The 21,499-nt window shown below is 45.3% G+C and overlaps 1 protein-coding gene and 1 long non-coding RNA gene across 3 annotated transcripts in view; one reads left to right on the forward strand and one right to left on the reverse strand.

Moving 5' to 3' along the window:
• Window positions 1-21,499, reverse strand: part of LOC139433711 (uncharacterized) — a 56,696-nt gene that overhangs the window by 14,878 nt on the left and 20,319 nt on the right. The window lies entirely within an intron of this gene.
• Window positions 1-21,499, forward strand: part of LOC117445653 (interferon-induced protein 44-like) — a 55,974-nt gene that overhangs the window by 5,934 nt on the left and 28,541 nt on the right. The window lies entirely within an intron of this gene.

The following is a 21,499-nucleotide window of genomic DNA, read 5'->3' on the forward strand; positions in this document are numbered from 1 at the left end:
CCTGTGTCTCCTTACAGTGTCCTTTCCCACAGAAAACGTATTTACAGGCAGCAGTGACCTATGCTCAAAGAAGCAGGTGCATAGATGGAAAGTCTATCTATCTAAATTCAGACTTATTTGAAAAATCTATGCAGGAGAAAATTGACGAGGAAGACCCTCAGTCGTTTAAGCTAGACATTAAGCCTTGACCTTGATCTTACAGTAGTGAATTGTTTTTTTCACATTTATGTTATGGGGTAATCATCTTGTGTTACAGATTTGTGTTGGTGGTCTTTGCTGTTTCCCACAAGTAGGCAACTTGTTTGGCATAAGCAGTGTTTCTTCCTAAAAGCTGCACTTAACCATGAAATGAATCCCATAAATGTATGCCCACACTCTCCCCACTTTTGTAAACAGCAATAGACATCCACTCCCAGTTTCATTCTTGGTTTAGTTGTCTACAAACCAAGCACTTTCTTAAATGTGACATAACTGTTTTACACAGTGTATATCATGACCCTTAATGTCGCAGTAAACTTAAAACATAAAAATACATAGGTCTGACAAAAAGTGGGAGAACATTAACATCATTCAATAACAGCAAACAACAAAGACTGAAAGCTGTGTGATTCAAAACCCACAGAAGTATTTTAACAGTGCGTCCCACTTCGTTGAGAAAAAGCATATAAACATGTATTTTTGTGTTTGTTATCTGACCACAGGCAGTCATAGTACACTAGGGCAGTGGTTCCCAACCTGGGGGATCGCAAAGATCGCAGGGGGGGCGCCAGGCCTCAGATGATTTGAGGCCAAATATCATATTTAGACTTTTTTTTAAATTTTACATATAATTGTAAAGCAATACATGATTGTCACTAAAAGCCTTGTCTCTACATTACAATAAAATATAAAAAATAATTGATTAATTAATTTGAATAACAATTCAAGTTAGCTATTAAAGGCATAAAAAGACAGAAATGTATAATTCCTTCTTTAATAGAAATGTTTCTTCTGTCCGTAAAGTGTCCAAACCGGGCTTTTCTGGATAAGCGCATTTTTAAAGCATAGTCATTGTCCATGCCGGTTTCAGTTGGATTATGTGTCACAGTTGCTCCGATCAGATCGGTCTCCTCCATTTTGTAGATTATTTACGACATTTGAATCCACATAAACACATCGGCAAAATCCGGCTTACTTTGAGCATGTGTTTTAAACAGTTTAATCCCTTTGTGAATTGTTTCCACTTCCGCGCCGTCCTTTAATTTGTTCATACAGCGGGAATCCAAATGAATTAATCCTGAGTCCAATAACCATCAAAGTGCTCCTTAATTACGCTCTCATCGTCCATTAACAAAATACTTCACATTCATCCAGTTTGTGACAGTAGCTGTAGCATTTTTGAGACTTTTAAACTTTAATTACCGCTGTTGCTCCCCCCCCCTTCCCCCCTTGTGTGTGTGTGTGTGTGTGTGTGTGTGTGTGTGTGTGTGTGTGTGTGTGTGTGTGTGTGTGTGTGTGTGTGTGTGTGTGTGTGTGTGTGTGTGTGTGTGTGTGTGTGTGTGTGTGTGTGTGTGTGTGTGTGTGTGTGTGTGTGTGTGTGTGTGTGTGTGTGGGTGGGGGGGGGGGGGCGCAACTTCCAACAGGAGTCATTTGGGGGGGCTCTTGGGAAAAAAGGTTGGGAACCACTGCACTAGGGGACCGGAGCACTAAGGTGTGTTACATTTCTTCCATTGGCTCACGTGATATCACGTGATATCGGGACATGGGGGGTTTGGTGATTGCATCCTTGACTCATGACTCAGTGTTTACACATCTACGTCTACGGGAAAATGTCATTACTGTGTCACCGTGAAGTTCTGTGGGGAAGTTGTGGGAGGTTCAGTGGGCATACATGTCACCCTGTCATACTGCTGACACAATGTGTTTTATGATCATCCGTTTACTGAACATTTTCTTGTCTTCCCAATCAGTTTTCCTGTCATGTGACTCAGAACTGTATGAACAGCAAAAATCTAACTTTACTAACATTTAACTAACACAACCATATTTCCCAAACCTCAACCAAAATACTTAGCTGTTCAAATCTATCGACAGATGGGACACTAAAAAACCACCCTGAGGAACTACATACAATCCACTGACATTTTGATTTAAGTGTACTTGGTAAAAAACACAAGTAGCATTAATGTAAGAAGAAGACACAGTTGAAGAAGATAATCTAGAATAGGGTTGCCTTGTAAGCTCACCTGGTAGAGGTTTCACACCAAGGCTGAGTCCTAACTGCAGCGGCTCAGGTTAGAATATTACCCATGACCCTCTGCTTCATGTTATCCCCTCTTGTGCCCTTTCCATTCTTTCTCTCCGTCTACACAAGGCAATTATTTCACAGCAAAAAAAGTCCTAGTATTGACTCCTGGGGAACCCCACATTTTACCGTAAAGGAAGTGGAGACACAATCACTCAAAGAGATACAAAAATCCTTAATGTATTTAATCAACATATTTTTTGTGCTGCAGTCTGTTCAGGACTTGATTTGAGTATAGCAGTAACAGAAGCATAGCTTCTATAATTCAGTAGCTTTAGGGGATACAAAATACCCCAACAAAAAACCACCAGATAAAGATTTGGACTGGACCGATAGACCAGACATGGCCCACACATTGGTATGTTTCCAGGATATAGCTCAGGTATATTACCTCTGACTCTCTTTCTGATTCGTTATTTTATTTCATTTGAGCTGATTGCACAGTGCCATTAATGATGCATTTTATAAATCATCAAGTTTGAATAGATGCAAAGGCCATAGCTGTGCCTGCATCATTCAAATGTTGAACTGCAGTTTAATATTACAGCGATAAAATGCCTTTTATGGTGTCCTGCCCTTTGCACCTCTTTAATAGCTTAATTTAACTGTTATGCAACAGTATAATTGTACAATAGAATCCATTAGGGCCGACTTTGTTTTTTATGTGCACTATCTAAGGTGCTTTTCACCTTGTAGAATGCTTTGAGGTCATAAACTCAGATATCAAGAGCAATAAAGTTGACTAGTGTGAAACAGCCTTTGTAGGGAGGAGAGAACAAAGAGTGTGGTTAGGAAAGAGAAGGCAGATGGTTTGAATTGTTTCTGTATCACTGTCCATGCCCTGAAGTCAAACATGTCATGCGCTTCTTCTTATTATTTTAAAACCACATACTCTATGTTTAGTCTTTGGGTGAACAGAGAACGTGTATGGTGTGACCTGACTCCCATCAGCACTTCAAAATATGAATTTTAAAGCATAAAAGCCTTGTTTGTTGTACATTTTGTCCTGTAACCACAGCTTGTCTTGACAAGAGGAAGTAAACTCAGGCTTTACCAACTTAACCATATCCGCTGAAATGAAGGTGACATGAGGTGCTGATCACAGGCTGGATTCAGATCTTATCAACAGTTCACTTTATTTCCCTAACGCGATATTAATAACAATTTAGGGTACATAACAGGTTTATTTGTATTACTTATCAATAACCCTGTACTATACTTCTGCTGTTGAACAAATACCTGAAAAAACAAAAGGCATTTTAAACTTCAGCTTTACTTTGAACTTCAGCTTTGCTAGTTATTTGCATGCACACACATGAAACTCTGAAGAACCAGCACCTTACCGTGGTAGAGAGGTTTGTGTGCCCTGATGAACCTGGGGGCTGTGTTGTCTGGAACCTTGTGTTCCTGGTAGGGTCTCCCATGGCAAATTGGTCTCAGGCAAGGGGCCAGACTAAGATTGGTTCAAAAGACCTCATGAAAGACGACACAGGAAGTGAGGATACCCGGCCCGGAGGAAGCCCGGGGTCCCCTTCTGGAGCCAGGCCCAGAAGGAGGACTCGTCGGCGAGCGTCTGGTGGCCGGGCTTGCCACGGAGCCCGGCCGGGCCCAGCCCGAAAAGGCAACGTGGGCAACACCTCCGCTTCTCCGTCCCGCGGGCCCACCACCTACGGGAAACATCGATGGGGTCGGGTGCGCTGCCAGAAGGGTGGCAGTGAAAGCGGAGGGTCTCGACGGACCAGACCCGGGCGACAGAAGCTGGCTTTGGGGACGTGGAACGTCACCTCTCTGGGGGGGAAGGAGCCGGAGCTTGTGCGGGAGGTGGAGCGGTACCAGTTGGATCTGGTTGGGCTCACCTCTACGCACAGCGTCGGCTCTGGAACCTTACTTCTGGATAGGGGTTGGACTCTATTCTTCTCCGGAGTTGCTCAAGGTGTGAGGCGCCGGGCGGGTGTGGGGATACTCACAAGTCCCCGGTTAGGTGCTTCGTTGTTGGAGTTTACCCCAGTGGACGAGAGGGTCGCCTCCCTACACCTGCGGGTTATGGGGGGGAAAACTCTGACTGTTGTGTGTGCTTATGCACCCAACAGCAGTTCAGAGTATTCGGCCTTCTTGGAGACCCTGGAAAGAGTCCTGTATGGGGCTCCTGAAGGGGACTCCTTAGTCTTGCTGGGAGACTTCAACGCACATGTGGGCAATGATGGAGACACTTGGAGGGGCGTGATTGGGAGGAACGGCCCCCCTAATCTGAACCGGAGTGGTGGTTTGTTACTGGACTTCTGTGCTAGTCATGGATTGGCCATAATAAACACCATGTTCGAACATAAGGATGCTCATAAGTGTACGTGGTACCAGAGCACCCTAGGCAGAAGGTCCATGATCGATTTCGTTATCGTATCATCGGACCTGAGGCCGTATGTTTTGGACACTCGGGTAAAGAGAGGGGCGGAGTTGTCAACTGATCACCATCTGGTGGTGAGTTGGGTCGAGTGGCGGGGGAAGCCTCTGGATAGACCTGGTAAGCCCAAACGTGTAGTTCGGGTGAACTGGGAACGTCTGGAGGAGGCCCAAGTTCAGGAGGCCTTCAACTCACACCTCCGGCGGAGCTTTTCGGGCATTCCTGTGGAGGTTGGGGACATTGAACCAGAGTGGTCGGTGTTCAAAGCCTCTATTGCCGAAGCCGCGGTGGGGAGCTGTGGTCTCAAGGTCCTAGGTGCCTCAAGGGGCGGTAACCCTCGAACCTCCTGGTGGACACCGGTGGTCAGGGAAGCCGTCCGACTGAAGAAGGAGGCCTTCAGGGATTTGTTATCCCGGGGGACTCCCGAGGCAGTTGCAAGGTACCGACAGGCCCGAAGGGCAGCAGCCTCATCCGTGGCCGAGGCAAAGCAGCGGGTGTGGGAGAAATTTGGAGAAGACATGGAGAAGGACTTTCGGGCGGCACCAAAGTTGTTCTGGAAAACTGTCCGACACCTCAGGAGGGGGAAGCAGGGAACCATCCAAGCTGTGTACAGTAAGGCTGGGACGTTGTTGACCTCAACTGATGGAGTGTTGGGGCGTTGGAAGGAACACTTTGTGGAACTCCTGAACCCGACAACTCCGCCCTCTATGTTAGAGGCAGAGCTGGAGTATGACGGGGGATCAACACCAATCTCCCGCTCTGGGTGTTGAGGGACTGTCATGGTTGACACGTCTCATCAACGTTGCGTGGAAGTCGGAAACAGTACCGAAGGAGTGGCAGACCGGGGTGGTGGTCCCCCTTTTCAAAAAGGGGGATCAGAGGGTGTGTGTGTTATAAAAACACACACTAAACGTTCCGGTACTCTGTAGCATGCCTGCCGAACTGTGTTCTGCCCCGGTTTTACTCGGATTACATGCTGCAACACACCTGTCCGGCCTGGTTTCTGTGTGAACAAGTGGGGAAGGGTATCAAAAATAACTTGCAAGTCAACTGGCTTCTTACCATCCAGGTGGGAGAGATCGACCTTCGCTGGCTGCTGATTCCAGGCACCAACTACCCCTTCGGAGTCATCCTCTTCAACCACCCTGCGGGCCAGTAGTGAGGTGATGGGAGGAGGGCTGCTTCTTTCCTCCCATGCTTTAAGGAGATTGACATGATAAGTCTGTTTTTTTTTTTCTTTTCTCCGGGTGCAAGATCTCATAAGTCGTAGGCCCCATCTTCCTTAACACTTCAAACGGTCCCTGCCATTTGGCCAGTAGCTTGCTAGAGGAAGAAGGCAAGAATAACACAATCTTTTGACCTGGTTTGAACTCACGGTTGCGTGCTTGCTGGTCGTACCATCGTTTTTGAGTCTTCTGGGCATCCATTAGATTGAGCCTGGCCTCCTCTCGGTACTGATCCAACCTGTCCCTGATCTGGAGGACATACTGCAAAATACCCTGCCCTTCTGCCTTTTTGTCTGTTACCTTTTCCTCCCAGTTACGTTTCAACAGATCCAAGGGCCCTTGGACTGGCCAGCCGTAGAGTAGCTCGAACGGGGAAAATCCGGTGGACGCTTGAGGCACTTCCCTGTAGGCAAAGAGTAGAAAGGGTAACCACTTATCCCAGTCTTTTCCAGTATCAGATACGAACTTCTTTAGCATCCTCTTGAGGGTTTGGTTAAACCTTTCAACAAGTCCGTCAGTCTCTGGGTGGTAAGGAGTCGTCTTGATAGCTTTTATCCCCAACTCCTTATGCAGTTGACCCATCAGGCGTGATGTGAAGTTGGTTCCCTGGTCCGTCAGAATTTCCTCAGGGATTCCTACACGAGAAAACAGCTGAACAAGAGCACTGATCAACTTTGGGGTGGTTATAGACCGGAGAGGAAAAGCTTCAGGAAACCGAGTAGCATAGTCACATACCACAAGAATGTACTGGTATCCTGTTGAGCTTTTTTCCAGGGGCCCCACAATGTCCATGGCAATCCGCCTGAATGGGGTTGTTATCACCGGCATGGTTTGGAGGGGTGCTCGGTTTGATTTGCGGAGAGGACAAGTTTTCTGACACTCTGGGCATGTTTTACAATATTTCTGCACATCAGTGTACATTGAAGGCCAAAAGAACCTAGAGGCAAGTCTGAGATACGTCTTATAGTGACCTAGATGTCCTGCCCATGGAAGTGTGTGTGCAAGGTGTAGTACTAGGGATCTACAGCTACCTGGCACAACTAATCTCCTGCCGTCTTGCTCTTCCCCCTCATAAAGCAGGTCATTGTGGAGAAAGTATGCTGCACCACCTACTAGAGCGGTTTGATTGGCGGAGTTTAACACCTTGGTTAGCAAAGACTTTAACAAGGGATCAGACTGTTGCAACATGGTCATATTCTCTGGTATTTCCCACTTTACATTTGACAAAGCATTGCCAGGCATTTCACCAGGTACAGGTGACCAAGCGTGTTTCTCTAAACGCCGTTGCCGACGTGTTTTCCTTGGTGCTTTTGTTCCAGCACTGCACAGACTACCACATAAGTCTGGCAGAGGCTGGACACCAGGATTTGCTTGGGCTTTTGCCTGTGATCGTGTCACTACGAAACAAGAAACATGCATGTTCTGTCCTGACAAGGGTTCACAGACATGTTTAGTACTGCTAAGGAGATCATATAGAATAGGCAAATCCCTCCCCAACAGCATCTCAACAGGTAAACTTTCAATTACCCCCACGTTTAACAGATACCTTTGGCCTTCTACATCAACTGTAAGCTCTACCTGTGGTTCTGGCTTGCAATCACCATGTACACATAACACATCTGTCTGCTGGTTGTAGTCAATAGCACAAGGCACACAACTTTTCCTAATGAATGACATGGAGCTTCCAGAGTCAAGGAGAGCAGTTATCATTTTACCATTAACTTTTACCGGGATCACTTTACACCCTCCTTCCCTGTCTTGACAGTCAATCTCCTCACCCTTTCTGGGCACATAATACAGTCCTGTCAGTTTTGATTTCTTCCTGTACAATCCTTGTTACTTTGTGTTTTTAAAGCATGTTGGTGTTAATAAAAGCACCTAAGGATACATTTTTGGTGACTCTAGCCATCTTATTTAATTCCTAGTTTTTTCATCGAACCTTTTTATAACATATGGTGTCAGAAGTGGGATGGCCAGTCGCAAAAAGGGACGTGTTGTTAAAACACAAACTGGACTACGCTCTGAGCGAAAACTTTTTTTGAAGAAGGATGAGGAATGGGACACAGCTGTGACGTCAGAGGAAGAAGGACTATCAATTAGTGTTGAAACCCAAGGTGCAAAACCGAAAATCCAGCAGCGGCAACCTGGGCCATCTCCAGGAGTGGGTTCCTCAACCGTTGACATTGTAAATATTGTCAGGGACTTCATAGCGGCTCAGCAGAGGAGAGATGATATCCTACAGGAGGAGCTCAGGGGCCTGCGGGTCTCAGTTGAGGCCTCCCAGCAGCCTGTACATCGCTACCGGGGGGGTCCACACGTTGACGTTGGGCCTTCATTGATGTCTTCTCCTGATAGATTTGGTAATCCTTCTGGGGGTGTAGCGGCAGTTCATCGTAAGGAGCCAAAAATGCCAGTTTATCAAAATGGTGAAGACATTGAAAAGGCGCTGTTGGTCAAATTTGACATCTCTCCAGAGACCTATCGTCAGCGGTTCCGGGCCACCTCATCGCCACCGGGGGAGACACCGACAGAATCATACCACCGGTTGAAAGGGCTCTATCGTCGCTGGATGCGACCGGAGCAGAAGAGTAAAGAACAGATGGGGGAGACTATCATCCTGGAGCAGCTGCTGCAGGTGCTTCCTCCAGATACTCGTACGTGGGTAAAAGAACATGAACCGGAGGATGGTCTTATAGCATCCAAGTTGGCCATGCAGTTCCTGAACGCCAGAAAGGGGGCGACATCACGACCAACGCGGGATGAAACCAGGGACTGGAACCACCAGAGGGACAACTTTCCAAAGGTTGGTCAAGGTAACCGGGGGGCATATGACAGGGGACCCTCTGCTCAGTCAGGGACTAAACCTTTTGTATGTTATCATTGTCAGCAGCAGGGACACAAAGTGTCAGATTGCCCCCTGAAGAAGCCAAAACTGACAGGACTGTGTTATGTGCCCAGAAAGGGTGAGGAGATTGACTGTCAAGACAGGGAAGGAGGGTGTAAAGTGATCCCGGTAAAAGTTAATGGTAAAATGATAACTGCTCTCCTTGACTCTGGAAGCTCCATGTCATTCATTAGGAAAAGTTGTGTGCCTTGTGCTATTGACTACAACCAGCAGACAGATGTGTTATGTGTACATGGTGATTGCAAGCCAGAACCACAGGTAGAGCTTACAGTTGATGTAGAAGGCCAAAGGTATCTGTTAAACGTGGGGGTAATTGAAAGTTTACCTGTTGAGATGCTGTTGGGGAGGGATTTGCCTATTCTATATGATCTCCTTAGCAGTACTAAACATGTCTGTGAACCCTTGTCAGGACAGAACATGCATGTTTCTTGTTTCGTAGTGACACGATCACAGGCAAAAGCCCAAGCAAATCCTGGTGTCCAGCCTCTGCCAGACTTATGTGGTAGTCTGTGCAGTGCTGGAACAAAAGCACCAAGGAAAACACGTCGGCAACGGCGTTTAGAGAAACACGCTTGGTCACCTGTACCTGGTGAAATGCCTGGCAATGCTTTGTCAAATGTAAAGTGGGAAATACCAGAGAATATGACCATGTTGCAACAGTCTGATCCCTTGTTAAAGTCTTTGCTAACCAAGGTGTTAAACTCCGCCAATCAAACCGCTCTAGTAGGTGGTGCAGCATACTTTCTCCACAATGACCTGCTTTATGAGGGGGAAGAGCAAGACGGCAGGAGATTAGTTGTGCCAGGTAGCTGTAGATCCCTAGTACTACACCTTGCACACACACTTCCATGGGCAGGACATCTAGGTCACTATAAGACTTATCTCAGACTTGCCTCTAGGTTCTTTTGGCCTTCAATGTACACTGATGTGCAGAAATATTGTAAAACATGCCCAGAGTGTCAGAAAACTTGTCCTCTCCGCAAATCAAACCGAGCACCCCTCCAAACCATGCCGGTGATAACAACCCCATTCAGGCGGATTGCCATGGACATTGTGGGGCCCCTGGAAAAAAGCTCAACAGGATACCAGTACATTCTTGTGGTATGTGACTATGCTACTCGGTTTCCTGAAGCTTTTCCTCTCCGGTCTATAACCACCCCAAAGTTGATCAGTGCTCTTGTTCAGCTGTTTTCTCGTGTAGGAATCCCTGAGGAAATTCTGACGGACCAGGGAACCAACTTCACATCACGCCTGATGGGTCAACTGCATAAGGAGTTGGGGATAAAAGCTATCAAGACGACTCCTTACCACCCAGAGACTGACGGACTTGTTGAAAGGTTTAACCAAACCCTCAAGAGGATGCTAAAGAAGTTCGTATCTGATACTGGAAAAGACTGGGATAAGTGGTTACCCTTTCTACTCTTTGCCTACAGGGAAGTGCCTCAAGCGTCCACCGGATTTTCCCCGTTCGAGCTACTCTACGGCTGGCCAGTCCAAGGGCCCTTGGATCTGTTGAAACGTAACTGGGAGGAAAAGGTAACAGACAAAAAGGCAGAAGGGCAGGGTATTTTGCAGTATGTCCTCCAGATCAGGAACAGGTTGGATCAGTACCGAGAGGAGGCCAGGCTCAATCTAATGGATGCCCAGAAGACTCAAAAACGATGGTACGACCAGCAAGCACGCAACCGTGAGTTCAAACCAGGTCAAAAGGTTTTGTTACTCTTGCCTTCTTCCTCTAGCAAGCTACTGGCCAAATGGCAGGGACCGTTTGAAGTGTTAAGGAAGATGGGGCCTACGACTTATGAGATCTTGCACCCGGAGAAAAGGAAAAAAAAGCAGACTTATCATGTCAATCTCCTTAAAGCATGGGAGGAAAGAAGCAGCCCTCCTCCCATCACCTCACTACTGGCCCGCAGGGTGGTTGAAGAGGATGACTCCGAAGGGGTAGTTGGTGCCTGGAATCAGCAGCCAGCGAAGGTCGATCTCTCCCACCTGGATGGTAAGAAGCCAGTTGACTTGCAAGTTATTTTTGATACCCTTCCCCACTTGTTCACACAGAAACCAGGCCGGACAGGTGTGTTGCAGCATGTAATCCGAGTAAAACCGGGGCAGAACACAGTTCGGCAGGCATGCTACAGAGTACCGGAACGTTTAGTGGAGGCGTTGAAGGAAGAAATCCGCTTGATGCTCGAGCTGGGAGTAATTGAACCATCAACCAGTGAGTGTAGTAGCCCTATTGTCATTGTACCCAAGAAGGATGGCTCTCTCCGCATTTGCATTGACTTCAGGAAGCTGAATGCCATCTCCTTCTTTGATGCCTACCCAATGCCCCGGATTGAGGACCTGCTGGAGAGGATTGGTCGAGCCAACTACATCACTACCTTGGACCTCTGCAAGGGGTATTGGCAGGTCCCCTTGGAAAGCCAGTCCCGGCACCTCACCGCGTTCAGAAGCCCACTAGGCCTCTTCCAGTTTACTGTGATGCCGTTTGGTCTACATGGTGCGCCAGCAACCTTCCAGAGGTTAATGGACAAAGTTCTTCTGGGGTGCGAGGACTGCAGTGCTGCCTACCTGGATGACGTGGTCATTTACAGCAGGACCTGGGAGGAACATCTCGATCACCTTCGTCGGGTCCTAGGTGCAATCCATGCCGCAGGACTCACACTCAATCTACAGAAATGTGAGTGGGCTAAGCAGGAGACTCGTTACCTTGGGTATCAGCTGGGGAACGGTGAAGTCAGGCCACAGGTGGACAAAGTTGAGGCCGTCCTGAACAGTCCGAGACCTCGTACCAAGAAACAAGTACGGTCCTTTCTTGGCCTGGTTGGATGGTATCGACGTTTCATTCCTCAGTTTGCCACTCTAGCAGTTCCATTGACCAACCTCACGTGCAAGGCTGCTCGGAATCCTGTGGAATGGAATGAGGAGTGTGAAAGGGCTTTCCAGGAGTTGAAGAAAAAACTGTGCTCGTCTCCGGTACTGCAGAGTCCTGACTTCAAAAGACGCTTCCTGGTTCAGGTGGATGCCTCTGGAGTGGGCATCGGTGCAGTGCTGGCTCAGGGAGAACCAGGAGAGGAACGTCCAGTGTTGTATCTCAGCAGGAAACTTCTGCCCCGTGAAACCCGGTACCATCGAGAAGGAGTGTCTGGCAATCAAGTGGGCATTGGACAGCCTAAGGTACTACCTACTCGGGAGGGAATTCGACCTACAGACGGACCATAGAGCCTTGACGTGGATTCAGACCATGAAGAACCGGAACGCCAGGGTGACTAGATGGTATCTTGAACTACAACCATTCAAGTTCTGTGTGTGGCACAAAGCAGGCAAGGAAAACGTCACCGCAGACTACCTGTCAAGGCTGCCAAACATCGTTGATGTAGGAGAGGAGGGTGGTAATGTGAAGAAGAAGCCTTCATCACAGTTGGCATAGGGGCATGGTAAAAGGCACACTGAGGGTAACACACATTTGATAAAATAAAACCCAAGTCATTGTTTGTTCAAAACTAATTCATTGGAAGTCTTTTTGCAAGTAACCTGCTTACCCTCTCCTTCAAGGTTGTGAAGGCCAAACAGAGCCACATCAAAATAGGTCAACATATTATCTCTTTGACCACAGAAGCCCCAAACAATAACATTGTTATACTTGCAAGAAAAGTGCCACCCGCGCCCATGCACTACATGGTATGCTCCAATTGCGCACAGGTGTTCCCACTGATTGCGCCTCTACCTAAGGCCGCTTCTTTCTGTGGCTCTGTTTGGCCTTCACAACCTTGAAGGAGAGGGTAAGCAGGTTACTTGCAAAAAGACTTCCAATGAATTAGTTTTGAACAAACAATGACTTGGGTTTTATTTTATCAAATGTGTGTTACCCTCAGTGTGCCTTTTACCATGCCCCTATGCCAACTGTGATGAAGGCTTCTTCTTCACAGTGTGCCAATTACAGAGGCATCACACTACTCAGCCTCCCCGGGAAAGTTTACTCCAAGGTACTTGAAAGGAGGGTCAGGCCGATTGTCGAACCTCAGATTGAGGAGGAACAATGCGGATTCCGTCCTGGTCGTGGAACGACGGATCAGCTGTTTACTCTCGCAAGGATCCTGGAGGGGGCCTGGGAGTACGTTTGTCCGGTCTACATGTGTTTTGTAGACTTGGAGAAGGCGTATGACCGGGTTCCCAGGGAGTTACTGTGGGAGGTGCTGCGGGAGTATGGGGTGAGGGGGTCTCTACTCAGGGCCATCCAATCTCTGTACTCCCAAAGCGAGAGCTGTGTCCGGGTCCTCGGCAGTAAGTCGGACCCATTTCCGGTGAGGGTTGGCCTCCGCCAGGGCTGCGCTTTGTCACCAATCCTGTTTGTAATATACATGGATCGGATTTCGAGGCGTAGTCGTGGGGGGGGGGTCTGCAGTTCGGTGGACTAAGGATTGCACCACTGCTTTTTGCAGATGATGTGGTTCTGATGGCTTCATCGGTCTGCGACCTTCAGCACTCACTGGATCGGTTCGCAACCGAGTGTGAAGCGGCTGGGATGAGGATCAGCACCTCCAAATCTGAGGCCATGGTTCTCAGCAGGAAACCGATGGACTGTCCACTCCAAGTAGGGAATGAGTCCTTACCCCAAGTGAAGGAGTTCAAGTATCTCGGGGTCTTGTTCTCGAGTGAGGGAACAATGGAGCGTGAGATGGGCCGGAGAATCGGAGCAGCGGGAGCGGTACTGCAGTCGCTTTACCGCACCGTTGTGACGAAAAGGGAGCTGAGCCAGAAGGCAAAGCTCTCTGTCTACCGGGCCATTTTCGTTCCTACCCTCACCTATGGTCATGAAGGATGGGTCATGACCGAAAGAACGAGATCGCGGATACAAGCGGCCGAGATGGGTTTCCTCCGCCGGGTGGCTGGTGTCTCCCTTAGAGATAAGGTGAGAAGTTCGGTCATCAGGGTGGGACTCGGAGTTGAGCCGCTCCTCCTTCGCGTCGAAAGAAGCCAGTTGAGGTGGTTCGGGCACCTAGTTAGGATGCCACCTGGGCGCCTCCCTAGGGAGGTGTTCCAGGCACGTCCAGCTGGGAAGAGACCAAGGGGTAGACCTAGGACCAGGTGTAGGGATTATATCTCTTCGCTGGCCTGGGAGCGCCTTGGGATCCCCCAGTCAGAGCTGGTTGATGTCGCCAGGGAAAAGAAAGTTTGGGGCTCTCTGCTGGAACTGCTACCCCCGCGACCCGACCACGGATAAGCGGGAGAAGATGGATGGATGGATGGACACATGAAACTTAGATAGTACATTTTAGATATGCTTCCCAATAAAATGCAAATGTGTTGTCAACTGTTGAGTATCATGTTGTGTAAACTAATCATATTTTGGAATTTGTTCAATCTGCTAAGTAGTTTTGAATTTAGCTTGCTTTTAATGACAGACATTCTACATATATTCCCAGTTGTTGGTTTGTTTACCAGAAATGTACTGCATCTCAGTCCAGATGTAAAACCAAACATGAGGGTCTGCTCAAAGATCAATCCATCGAAATATCAGCGCTGGGCGATGGAAGAGCTGCTCGCACAAACCCAGAAGATTTAGTGGGCGCTTCAAACAGAAAACACAAGGTCAAAATGTATTCCAGATGATTTTCTATTTCGTAGAAAGGTCCTCCGAGTCTTCAGCATACAACACATGTGACATGTTATGCCTGCATAACAGTGATATGGGAGACTAAAAGGAGGCAAATAAAGCTAAGAGGATAATGTGAACACGAGAAGCTTGGAAGTGTTCAGCTATGCCTTTTTTTTAACCCAATACTTAGGGGGATCCACATTCGTTGCCTTTTGCTTGGTTTCAATATGTTGTGAATTAACAAAAAACAAAAAAGCCATTATTTAACATTTATGTAATGCTTTTAACCAAAGCAAGTTACAGTAAAATGCATTTCAGTTGTAAGAAAGCACATAAAAAAATCCTCAAATAAGCAAACTGCTTCAAGTGTTACTCATTTTCTTTCTAGACGGGGTTATACACAAAATATAGCAAATAAGTAGTAAAGTATAGTTTTGTTATGCCTTCTATAAAAGCAAAACTAAATGTATTTATCTTCTTACGGCTGTTTAACCAGAGATAACATACATCTGTGGTCAGCAAGTTCATGCAGTGTTGCAGAGGGAGGAGCAGTTACAAAATAAACAGGTTAGTTTGATTGAAAGCATCCTGATCGAATAGAACATTTCTGTTGACCAGTCCAGGTGCTTTTGAACAAATACCTGAAAAAACAAAAGGCATTTTGAACTTCAGCTTTACTTTCTTTATTGCTAGTTATACACCTTAGTTATTACCTTAATTATGACTGTGATATGTCTTGCTATTGTTTAGTTGGAATTAGTTATGTGAGTGTGTTATGGAAATCTAGGGCCCAACACAGCTGGAGAGTACAAGTCAAATGATCATAACAAATAAATGGTGAATCGAGAAAAACTGTCTTTTGGTTATTTATTTGAAGCTTCAAATACACGATATAATGATTGAATAATGTCACAAGTCGCACAGAGTATAAGATAGTCTGCGCGAGAGTGCGCAGGACAATGAAAAAGCAGAGATTATATAAGGAAAGAGTGGGAATATTATAACTCCCCTGTTCACACGGGGAGATTGTTATGAGACACCCAGTGGCCTTGAGTAGATAGCATAACGGTTCTCAGAGCAGGGAAGTTCGTGATGTGTCTGACTGTGTATGAGTCTCCCAGTCTGCTGAAACAGCTGTGGCCTTGCAGAGACTGGGAAACTCATAAGAGAATATAATAGAATAATAATGGTAAAAGCACAACAAGAGGAAATAAGAAGCATTTGGTTTAAACATATGAAAGATATAATAAGGATAATAATAAGGATGATAATAATAAAATGTTCCACTACAAGTGATAACACAACATGGCAGAATATTCCTCATCCCCCTAAATGTGTCTCATTTCAGGTATGTAACTGGTGCTATCGGTGAAATGAGGCTGCAGTTCTACATTGCACACATCTTTAGTACTCACAGGCAGTGTCACTCAATTTGGAAAGATATCACTGTCTCCACAGACACTTTTTCCAAAAATAAAAGCAATGCAAATAGGAAGACAGAGGAATGATTGATGAATACTTTTCAGATTTGTAATAATCTAACACTGAACTTTGTAGGCCTACTTAGAGACTAATCTAATAGGAGTAGGCTTATCTGAAGATTATGCATTAACCCAGTGAGGTAAATCAATCTGTAATCACTGGTTGGTATGAAAACCTGCAGTATCTCTGCATGGTTGAGAGCCACTGCTGTAAACAAACAGCTGTAAAATGATTCAGTCTCAGTGGTGCCACTGCAGACTTTGATCCTGATCACTGATGTACAAACATATTTGTTTGGTGACAGCTCAGTTAATGTGTTCCCTCTGAACAAATCATTTCAATATCAATTGACATCAGCATCAGCTGTACTGTGTGAGATAGTGATGATTGAAATGTTAGCTACAGTAGTTTGGATGGTCAATATGGATACGATCTTTTGTAAACATTAACATATTAGCATACTGATATTAGCATTCAGCTTAAAGCCACTCTGTGTCTAAATATAGCCTCTGGTAAAGTCAAGATTTGCTGTGTATTATTTGATTCCCTTTAACTAAATACTTCTTAGTTTTACTTCTTGCTTATTTTTGTATCTCTTTTGTACATGAAGCTTCAGGGCTGAGAGAGTAACAACAACATGTCTGTGATGCCACGAAGGAGTGAAGTGTTTTTGTTCAGCTCATCCCCCTGGAGAGGATACCGTTTCAGAGGTCTGTACATGCAAGCAGGGTTGTTTTTAAAGTACCACTGCTACAACAATAGAATGGGAAACAGTGTTTCTGTTTCAAACCTCTGTTTGTCATCAGCCATAATCGGCAGATAGGTCCACAGTACATAGCATATACAACCAATAGTTCATATATAGATGATTACATTTGCCAAGGAGGTTATGTTTTGTGATGGTTTGTCCATTTGACTGTCAGACTGAAAATGGAAAAACTATTAGACCTATATTCATCAAACCTGGTAGAAGGGTGCAACATGTGCCAAGAAAGAATCCATAAGTCTTGGAGTGGATCCAAATCACGGGGCGGATACATTAACTGCATTTGAACTTTAGTTAAACATCAAAATAGGGCATTTGTGATGCATTCATTAAATGCTCTGAGCAATAAAATACACATCTTTGTAGCATCCAGGATGTTTCCACAATACATCTTAAAGTTAATTAACACAGCGAGTGCCATAGCTGTTGTTATTATTACTACTAATAATGATGAAAAAGACACTTCACTTGACAACAAAATAAAGTATAAGATTTAATTTCAGAAATGTAATATTTAAGTAGATTTATAATCATTTTTGATAACTGGAAAGCTTTGAAATGTTTTGACATATATAAGCACTATTATTTTTTGCCCTCTGGGTTTTTTTGTTTTGACACGTGCAGATTTATTCGAGTAACAGCCTCAGATTTTTGGAGAGTGGATGTGATTTTGTAGACTTATAGCCTGTTCGCTACTGACGGAGGGGGTTAAAGAGAGGACAACCTCCCTCCTCCCTCATGATGACAACGCTGTGGACCTCCACCACTTTCTTTGCCTTTACAACCCTCCAACAACACCCACAAGCTCACAGCAAACTGCTACTTCAGAGGAAGTCCTGCTGGCCCCATGTCGAAGGCCAACAAAACAGGCTCTTCTCTCAGCTGGTGAGCATGCCGAGCTGAAACTGTGGCTAAACTCCCCCTTATACTCACCCCTCTGTCTCTCTCTCCCCATCTATTCCTCCATCCCTCACTCTCAACTCTCTCCCTGTTTGTTTTTCATTGAAGGGAAAGCCGAAACCTGTCTGATTTGTTTTTCTCTTTCTCTTGGCTAAGTGCCTGCTGTTGAAGCCCAGGTGTTGGCGAACAGGGAGTCACCTTTCAAAAAAACACGAGGTAGATGGCTGTGTCAGGGGGGAGGAGTAGAGCGAAGAGGAGGGAGAACGACACGGCTAGATGTTGGCGCGTCTGTCGTCTTCCGATGTTTTCGTCTTACAAACCGGTTAGAGAGTCTGTCCGCAGCGTCTCAAACAGTCAAAAACACATTGTACTTTGTTGGCCTAATCCTGACACTTTGTTTCGACTCGAATTTTATTAAACAGTTAAAAATGCCAAAAGGTGACATCTTCAAATCATGTTCTGTGTGAAGGAGATTTTTGGTATTCAAGCTTTAAATATTACTTTAACGATTATTTGATTACCAAAATAGTTCTCAACTCATTTTGTGACAATCTACTCCCCGATGAATTGGCTCATCGAGCTCAGCTCTTTATAAGACAAAAGGTTCTTTTCTGTCTAATTGTACCTTGCACTTTTTATAACTTGCGTATCATTTACAGGAGATTGGAGGCAGGGACCAACTTCAGCTTTGCAACTTACGGTACCATTTACATAGTTTTTCATATATTTACATCAACAACAATGGTGTTCATTTTTATTCTTTATGCACACATCTGTCCGGTCGTGCCGTTAGTGAACTGTAGTGAATCCGTAGCTCACATTAAGGACCTCTTTGGACCTTTTTCTCCCTAGAGAACCAACTAGGAAGGACATATTTTATGTTTTATAACAGGGTCATCTATACCTTAGGGAACATTTTTGCTTTTACCACAGAACTGGAGATGATTCATTCCTCTAAACTTGAGACACAATGAAAGCTTTAGACTCTAAAGCTTTCATTGTGTCCAACACACACACACACACACACACACACACACACACACACACACACACACACACACACACACACACACACACACACACACACACACACACACACACACACACACACACACACACACACACACACACACACACACACACACACACACACACACACACACACACACACACACACACACACACACACACACACACACACACACACACACACACACACACACACACGAAAGAGAGGCCTTTCTGGTAATGTTAGGGAACTGCAGTTTATTACAGTATTACTGAAATGAGAAATGACTGTTTTCATCAAGACTTTTGCTTCCTTTTTTTGTATTACCCTTTGTGATGATAACAAAAGTCATATTATTTAAAGAGAACATATATTATAAATAGGGAACACTAATGCCACTGTCACAGCACATCTGTGTCTTTGACAGTGAAACTCGGTGGGGAATATTTTGGGGAAACAGATTCAACCCCTGATGTCCCCCCCCCCCCCCCCGATAAAACGATTAACACAAAAAGGATCATATATATGTTTTGGTTTTGGTTTGTCTTTAATTTTGCTACACATGTTAACTTTTTTGAAAACACCATTCATCGCAAAGATGCAGTCAAGGTTTTCATGGAGTTGCATCATTGCATCTTACCTGCATCACACTGTGATCACACACCTCATTTGTTTTTGTTTTTCCATCTTACGGCCCGTCCACACAGCGGCGTGCGTTGACGCTTCACCATTCACTTTGAATGGGGTGACGTCACTTTTAGCCGAAATGCATCGTGGGAAGAGACGTGGAGCGTAGCTGGCATGGCTCGCTGCAAAAGTTGAGCAATGTTCAACTTTTGACGCCTCAGCGAGGCGTCGGCCAATCGAATCATATGCCAGTACAAGCTCTAGCCAATCAAACCGCTGCTTGTGTGTCAGGGGCGGGAGATTCATGTGATTGGTTGTTGGTCGAGTTTCAGACACGCCCGCCGGCAAGCGTCAGCGCACGCCGCTGTGTGGACGGGCCGTAAAGGTATAGCAGCACTTGCAATGCACAGACCACTGCAAAACAACTGCAAGGGATTGATGTCTCTGCTCACGTAATACCAAAACTCTTGACAGAAAAATTATGTACTCAGAGAGACAGAGAGGGGGGATAATAAAGAGAGAGAGAGAGAGAATAATAAAGAGAGAGACAGAGAGAGAGAATAATAAAGAGAGAGAGAGAATAATAAAGAGAGAGAGAGAGAGAGAGAGAATAAAGAGAGAGAGAATAATAAAGAGAGAGAGAGAGAATAATAAAGAGAGAGAGAATAATAAAGAGTGATCAGAGGCAAGTTTGTTTTGTACAACTCTTTCTTCTTATCTCATGTGTTTTTCACTTTAAGTATGTGTGTCATGCTAAAAGCAACGCTGGGTAGATGATGCCACCCATGGGACTGAAAACATGATGAGGAATCCCTGTACCTGGACTATGAAGCACAGGAATGCCTCTGACACAGACCTCCTTTTGTGTGTCCTTTCTGATCTGAAAAAAAGCAAAAGCTGGCACGTAAAAAAGTGCTCCTACCCCCGATGAATTGAGAAATAAAAACAAACTTGTTAACTTGCAGATGAAACACTAGTGTGTGCCTGTCACGCTTCAGGTTTGGTGTTGCCCCTTCAAACCCTGCAGAGCAGCATTACATACAGAAGAACCAGCATATGATAAAGCAAGTGGCAAGTGCAGACTTGAAACCCCAAAACAAGTGAGTTGATCCACAAATCGCTGAAACAAAACATGCCACAATTAAGAATAATCTCCATAAAAAAAATAAGGTTTCTCAGTTACTTTACACCTTTAAAATAAAATTGTTCTTCCACAAATTGTGTTTTTAATGCATGAAAATCCCACTTGGAAATGTAATCCATGTTAGTCATCATGCATAGAAAGGTATAGACTAATAAAGAAAAGTTAAGGTTGCAATATTGTCCATATCAGGACCATATGGAGTGTATCATCACATCCATAAGGCCACTGATTAAGATAAAGCAAAGCAACAATGCACGTTTTCTATTGCCTACATGAGATACCTCCATAGTTTGTTCGGAATGTAAAAACAACAATGTCATAATTATGCCTGATACGATGATTATACTGTTATGCAAGACTTTAGTTGACAAGGTGTCACTAAGTGTCAAGTACTTGGAATACCAGGGAACTATGAGTCTACACACACAGTTACACACACACACACACACACACACACACACACACACACACACACACACACACACACACACACACACACACACACACACACACACACACACACACACACACACACACACACACACACACACACACACACACACACACACACACACACACACACACACACACACACACACACACACACACACACACACACACACACACACACACACACACACACACACACACACACACACACACACACACACACACACACACACACACACACTCCCTGAGGCTCCAAACATTTATCTGTATTAACAGATGGAGGATGTGCGTGACTAACTGTGTGCCAGTGTGTTGGAGGCCTTTCTGCATGTTTTCTCTTGTTTGGACTGGTGTGTGTCTGTATTTATCTGTGTGTGTATGTGTTCAGTCCTGTGTGAAAGGTTGCCTGTTAGAATGCAATAGAGTGCCACAGTGACGCATCCTAAAACCCGGAAGTAAGTTTTACCACTTCCGGTTTTTTTTTTCTAATCAAAAATCTATCGATTAGATTTATGATTCGAAAATTATAAAAGTAGGGTAGACGTGTGGATATTATCCGGCTGAACAAAACGTGATCCGTCTCTTAAATGTGTGTCAACCACAGACCTTATTTCGAACTATTTTCCAAAATCCTATGGAGAAATTGCATTGGTTTTTGTCGAAGGAGTTTACTTCCGGGTTTTAGGACGCGTCACTGTGTCAGTCTATT

The sequence above is a fragment of the Pseudochaenichthys georgianus genome, chromosome 4 (genome assembly GCF_902827115.2).
Source record: "Pseudochaenichthys georgianus chromosome 4, fPseGeo1.2, whole genome shotgun sequence".
Taxonomy (NCBI): Eukaryota; Metazoa; Chordata; class Actinopteri; order Perciformes; family Channichthyidae; genus Pseudochaenichthys; species Pseudochaenichthys georgianus.